This window comes from Oryctolagus cuniculus, chromosome 4 (genome assembly GCF_051225735.1).
Source record: "Oryctolagus cuniculus isolate XC-2025 breed Fujian yellow rabbit chromosome 4, ASM5122573v1, whole genome shotgun sequence".
Lineage (NCBI taxonomy): Eukaryota > Metazoa > Chordata > Mammalia > Lagomorpha > Leporidae > Oryctolagus > Oryctolagus cuniculus.
The window spans coordinates 29168196-29175231 of record NC_142870.1 but is presented as its reverse complement, the minus strand read 5'-3'; the positions used below and the strand labels follow the sequence as shown (position 1 = coordinate 29175231).

Genomic DNA, 7036 nt, shown 5'->3' with positions numbered 1-7036 from the left:
AGACCTATTTTCAATTAACTTTATACACCTATGATTAACTCTATACTAAGTAAAGAGTTTAACAAATTGTATGAAAATAAAACCTGTTCTTTAACAGTTGAGGCAAGGGCTATTCCAAGTCATTGCATCTCAAAGTGTTAATTTCACTTCTATAGATTACCTTTTAGGTGCTCTTTTAGTTATCACAGATCAGAGAAAACATATGGTATTTGTCCTTTGGGGACTGGCTTTATTTTACTAAGTATGGTGTTTTCTAGTTTCACCCATTTTGTTGCAAAAGACAGGATTTCATTTTTTATCACTGTATAGTGTTCCATGGTGTACATATCCCATAATTTCTTTATCCAATCTTCAGCTGACAGGCATTTGGGTTGACCTCATATCTTAGCTATTGTGAATTGAGCTGCAGTAAACATGGGAGTGCAGATAACTCTTTAATATGCTGATTTCATTTCTTTTTTTTTTCTTTTTTCTTTTTTTTTTTTTTTTTTTTTTTTTTTTTTTTTTGATAGGCAGAGTGGACAGTGAGAGAGAGAGACAGAGAGAATGGTCTTCCTTTGCCACTGGTTCACCCTCCAATGGCCGCCGCCGCGGCCAGAGCACCGCGCTGATCCGATGGCAGGAGCCAGGTACTTCTCCTGGTCTCCCATGGGGTGCAGGGCCCAAGCACTTGGGCCATCCTCCACTGCACTCCCTGGCCACAGCAGAGAGCTGGTCTGGAAGAGGGGCAACTGGACAGAATCCGGCGCCCCGACCGGGACTAGAACCCGGTGTGCTGGCGCTGCAAGGTGGAGGATTAGCCAAGTGAGCCACGGCGCCTGCTCTGATTTCATTTCCATTGGGTAAATTCCTAAGAGTGTGATGCCTGAGCCAGATGGTATGTCTATATTCATATTTCTGAGATATCTACATACTGTCTTCCACAGTGGCTGCACTAGTTTACATTCCCACCAACAGTGTTTTAGTATACCTTTTCCCTCACTTCCTTACCACATTTGTTGTTTCTTGATTTTTGTATGAAAGTCATTCTAACCCAGGTGAGGTAAAACCTCATTGTGGTTTTGATTTGCATTTCCCTGACGGCTAGTGATCCTGAGCATTTTTTTATGTGTCTGTTGGCCATTTGGATTTTCTCTTTGGAAAATGTCTGTTTGAGTCCTTTGTTCATTTCAAAACTGGGTTGCTTGTTTTGTTGTTGTTAGGTTTCTTGATCTCTTTATATATTCCTCCCACCCTTGATGTGAAACTTGCATCAGGCCAGGCCTTCCTCCCAGTGTGAGGCCCTCCTTACCTGCTTCAGCTCTAACACCCCTCAGGGGCACCCACCCCCATGCCCCTGTGGACTCCTGTCTTGCTTGTCTCACCCAATAGCGCCGGAACTCCATTGCTCTAGAAGATAAGAAGCAGAGTTCATGATTTTCTTAGGGCCTGTTGATGGTGCTTGTTCTGGCAAACCCATTAAGGAGCTTTTACCCAAGCTGGCTGATGAGAACAACTCAGCATACTCGGAGGTGTGAGCAAGCCACAGGCTGCACACAGATGTAAGTTCTTGCTTAGCAGTAGTATCTATGTATCTTCCTGTCCATTACCACAACAGAAAAACACCAGTGGGTAACTGCATATGTCCTTCTTTCACCTATAATGAACATTAAGTTAGCAGTAAGAAGTGGGATGGGGGGTACTTAACATTTCTGATCTTGTTCTAAAAGGCTTTCTCACTGGGCTTGCGTTTGAAATTATTCAGGTATGAGATTGGAATTTGGCTTCTTAGATCTTTGCTGCTCCAGCTATCCTAGCCTTCTCATCGGTTCCAGGCTGTGATATAAAAGCTACTTCTTTTTCTTCTCTCCATCCTATCCATCTCCCTCCCCCTTCTCCTCCCTCTCCCTCCTCTTCTCCTTCTCTGTGTTGGAACGTGTGTGGCTTTATTGCTGAGCAGACTCCTTGCTGGGGATGAAGCCAGAGGAGCAGGTGGCCCAGATACTGGCCCAGCCCTGCCTCCCGGTCTCCTAGGTGATAGAGGATTTGCCCAGGTAGTGGTCACCTTTGGCTTGACTGCCACTTGCTTGAAGGTCTTGCCATTGCAGATGCCCACCACGCTGCCCACCATCCCAGGCAGGATCAGCTCCCGGACGCGTGCTTTCACCACCTCAGGCTTCCCCGTGGGAAGCAACACCTTCTTGGCCTTGCGCAGGCGCTTCCGCCGCAGGCACTGATTCCACTGTAGACTTAGGTTCAGCAGCTGCTGCTGGCTGGCACTGTACAGATGCACCATCTGGTTGCCGGACTTGTCCAGCGGTTGGTCAAAGTCTACGAGCTGCGGTAGGTGAACTTGCAAAAGGTCTGCGGCTTCTTCTGCTCCACTTCTGCAATCTTGTCGGCTTCTAGGAAAAGAACCAAGAACAATTATTTCTGCACAAGAGATGCTGATATATTTGTGGCTAGTGTCCACGCTGCTCTGAGTTCCCTCTGTTGACACTCCCCTGCATTGAAGAACAAGTCAGGAGCAGCATCTCGTGTGTTTTCTCCCCCTCCTTCTTTTTTTTTTTTTTTTTTTTCCTTTTAGGTACTTCGAGTGTGCATTTATAAGCTTTGAAATTTCCTAGGGATGAGTTTTGCTGAAACAGGCCTTTGGATGCAAGGAAGGCACTGGCTGCTAGGCTCTAACGGGAAGCCCTGTTCCCATTGTCCTCGATGGTTGTCTTCCAGAATGAAGGCATCTAAGGTGCCACCAGAGTCAAATAGAAAACTTGCGATGCTTAATTTTTTTTCCCCAACTGTACTGTCATCTCCTGGCTGTTCCTTAGGTCCATCAGAGTGCAGAAAAAAAGTCCATGATTTCATTACAAAGAGGATCTGGTGTGATAAGAAATGAAAACTATAAACCTGGTTGGAGATGGTATCATGGCATGGGAGCTCTGGAAATGTTGTCTGGAGATTTGAGGAGATTTGGTTTTTGCCTCCAAGGCTAACAACATGTAGAATGTTTGGAAGTTTCTGAAACGAAGTAGGCCGTCCAAGATAATTAACTAGATCAACAGCTGCCAAGGGGTTCTTTTTAGGTACAGGGCCCTGCATGTCTTTCAAGCTGTCTCAGGGCCTCAGGGCGGCAATGGGAACTTGGGTAATAGTCCCTGAGAGGGATGTGATGAAAAGCAGTGTGACCCTGCAGGATGTGAGCATCTCCTACCCCACACTGTACTCACAGGTGTGAAGATGAGGAGGGATGGAAGCAGCAAAAGCAATGTGGCTTTGTGTGTCACTAGCTCAGCACCCCTGCCTCTCTTTCAAGGGCAGGCAGCAATGGTGCATGGGACTCCTACAATTTCCTATTTGCTTGTGAGAAGCAGTAAGGCTGCAACTGTGAAAACTTATCAGGAGGCCCAGATGCTGCCTTTTCTAGTTTCAAAGCTACCTAACCAAGATAAAAGGAACAAACTGTCTTTGGTGAGACAGTCAGCAATTTAGTTATTACAGTTAGTCTTGGGGCGCTTTAGAGGTCTCCTAACTCCTAGGACTATCTAAAATTCTTTTAGGGGAATTGGGCTTTGTGCTGGTTGTGGCTGGGATTGAACGGTCTCTTTCTCTGATCCAAGAGAACTGGAGAGATTCTGTGGGTGGTGATAGGAAGTAGTGAGGAGAATGAGAGATGAACAAACAAATATTCAGTAATCTAACAACCTGCTGTCATGTTTTCTAAAGTACCTGGGTATTAAATCTACTAAGGTCTGTGTGTGTCTTTTATATGTACTGCCTAAAACTCAGACTTCAAATAATTGAAGGTTGAACACCAGATTAACAGGATAAAAAGGATAGTTAGGCAACTTTCTTTGTTACATGAAAGATCATTAAAATAATGATAACCATCCTAAAAGCACACAGAAAATTCAGAATAATATGAGTGTCCTGTGTCCATTTCTGTCTGCAGGTCGTGATGAGCTGAGGGAGAGTTTGCGGGAGAGTTGCTCAGAGGCAGCTGGTTGATGAAGTTATCAACTCATGGAGAATTAAAGACAATTAGAGAGACCAATCGTGACAGCTAAGTTTATATCAATGGGGCAAGGCTAATGGCACCAGTCTGGCCAAACACCAGTCTAGGTGTTGCTCTGAAAATACTTTTAAACATATAGTTAACAATTATCCCCCATGGTTCATGAGCCAATTCACTGTAAACCTCTCTCGCTGTCTCTCTTTTGCTCTCTCTATATTTACATATGAGTATTATCAGCGTTGTTTCTCTGAAGAATCATGACTAATCCATCAAGATTTTAGTTTTAATTTTACATAGTATAGACTTTAAACAAAAAAGAAAAAGAAAAACTAAAAAACCAAAATATCAAATAAACCAAATAACCAAAAATGAAAACATGTTCTCACTGTCCTTATCCCTTTCCTTTGTGAAAGAACAATTTGCTTTCCCCATGAAAGGAAAGACATAACCTTAGAATAAAGGTCAGTTCTATCGGCTGAATACATTCTGTCCTACTAGACAGTTTGCCACGCTGCCTTCCCGTTTCTCATTTTCCATGCAGAAGTAAAAGTGTCCCGTGAACCAGCTGTTAGGAACTCTGCTGCGGGTGGCTCAACTTCTGATTGTGTGGGAGAATCATCCTCAGGTTACTTCTAAGAGAGCATTTTCCCCCAAATGGCTTTCTCTGATGTCAGGATGTGGGCTTTTCTTCTTTCTGTAACATTGATGCTCTGAATCAATATGCAGAGAATTGTGTGGCTGCCTGGACTATGAGCCATGCTGACATGGCCACCTTTTTACTTTTGACAGAGATGACCATAAAAGTACCTTGTTGTAAAAGCACCTTACAGTTTCCTTTTCAAGGAGCCACACCTCCTTTGTGCCTTCCTTGCGTAGTTCTGCTGTTCATGCAGGGGCTGAGGTGGCTGTCCACTGCCGATAGCTGAACTTTCATGGTAGTTATAGAATTTAGGCCCCCTAAATATCATTAAGTTCAGTTGTGTTTTTTAAAGGTGTGAAAAAATGCCAATAGTGGCAGAGGAGGATTAGAACAGAGCTTCCTTAATGTCAGGTTAGCAGGCCCCTGGCTCATTGGAACTTCCTCTTCTGCCTTCACTTTTCCAGTCAGAGCCCTCTCTCTCCCAGAATATCCCTTCTCCTTTTACATTGCCTGCGCTTTGCTTTGAAGTTACAGATCCGAAACTCTGTAATTAGCTGTGTCTTGGCTTTCTTCCACCTTCTGCATACTGCCTATCCTCTTATAATCTCCTTTCATCTAGATCAGAGATTTCCTGAATTTGTTCTGGTGACCTTTGGTAACCACTGACCTATAAGGCCTCAGCCTTCTAAGCAGTCTTAATCTAGTTTTCCTTGTAGGACCAGTTACAGAGAGGATTGAAAACAGTAAGTTAAAGCTACAGAATTTGTTCTTTCCTCCACACAACATTTAGACTAGCTTTTCAAATTTCTCATTTATCCCACAAGTGAAATTTCATTTATTGCAGAAGGTTTTTGTGAGTTTTCTTCTTCAGCTACAAATTGATCTAAGTTTCAGATTATATTTTCAGTAGTGCTCTGTTTACTCTAGGTTGTCTGTTAATTTATGTATTTAATTATAGCCCTGGTTGTTTTCTAGTTTTTACCTCCAATCTGGACTGAATCCTAAATTTCTCTAGTTTCCTCTCATATCTGAGCTACAATTCTTAGTCTCCTGTAGTCTTTTTTGTTTGTATGTTTCTTATGGATTTTATTTAATGAAATTTATGAAGCTTGGTGCTGTGGCATAGTAGGCTAAGGCTCTGCCTGCAGTGTTGGCATCCCATATCTGTACCAGTTTGTGTCCCTGCTGCTCCTCTTTCAATCCAGCTCTTTGCTTGAGGCCTGGCAAAGCAGTAGAAGATGGCCCAAGAGCTTGGGGCCCTGCATTGGCTTGGGAGACTCAGAAGAAGCTCCTGGCTCCAGCTCCAGTCGTTGCCACCAATTGGGGAGTGAATGGGGGATGGTTCTGTTCTCCCTCTCTGTAACTCTCTCTTTCTCAAGTAAATAAATAAATAATCTTTTTTTTATGAAAATTGTGGAGGAATTATAAACTATTTGTCACAAAAAGGGATGTTGGGAGTCGAGAATGGATTGAAACAACTAGCCTTGAAGAATATCTAAGTTTCCATACAATTTTGAAAAGGAAATATTCTTACATGCTGTTAGGATTTTTTAAGTTGAATTTTCCAGGTCAGTGAGGAAATACAAATTCCCAATATAGTATATGCTCATATTCTATAGAACAAGAAAGAGACAGAGAGAAATCTTCCATCTACTGGTTCACTCCCAAAATAAAGCAGGAAGATAGAATGCGAAATGGAGCCTGCACTCAAAGCGTGTATTCTTTTTTTTTAACTTTTATTTAATGAATATAAATTTCCAAAGTATGGCTTATGGATTACAATGGCTTCCCCCCCCATAACGTTCCTCCCACCCGCAACCCTCCCCTTATCCACTCCCTCTCCCCTTCCATTCACATCAAGATTCATTTTCGATTTTCTTTATATACAGAAGATCGGTTTAGCATACATTAAGTAAAGATTTCAACAGTTTTCTCCCACACAGAAACATAAAGTGAAAAATACTGTTTGAGTACTAGTTATAGCATTAGATCTCAATGTACAGCACACTAAGGACAAAGATCCTACATGAGGAGTAAGTGCACAGTGACTCCTGTTGTTGACTTCACAAATTGACACTCTTGTTTATGGCCTCAGTAATCACCCTAGGCTCTTGTCATGAGCTGCCAAGTCAAAGAGTGTATTCTGATACAGGATGTGAGCATCCCAAGTGGTGTTTCAATCACTGCGCCAAATGACCTCCCTGCATATGTATTTATAATGGTAGTTTCCTCCATACCAAACCTTGGCTATTGCCACACAATGAAAATAACCCCTAGTATCAGCTTCTACTGAACATTACCAATAAAGGGTATTCCTTGGATAAATATTTCCAAGTGCTTTAACAGATATAATTATGTTTGGTTTTATATATTGAATGCTCTAGTATTTGATTTATTTATAATTT

At 42.5% G+C, this 7036-nt stretch overlaps 1 pseudogene; it reads right to left on the bottom strand.

Annotated features, from left to right (window-relative positions):
• Window positions 1–2009: 2009 nt before the first annotated feature.
• LOC100350023 (small ribosomal subunit protein uS19 pseudogene) lies at window positions 2010–2391 on the bottom strand (annotated as a pseudogene).
• Between the last annotated feature and the right edge of the window lie 4645 nt (window positions 2392–7036).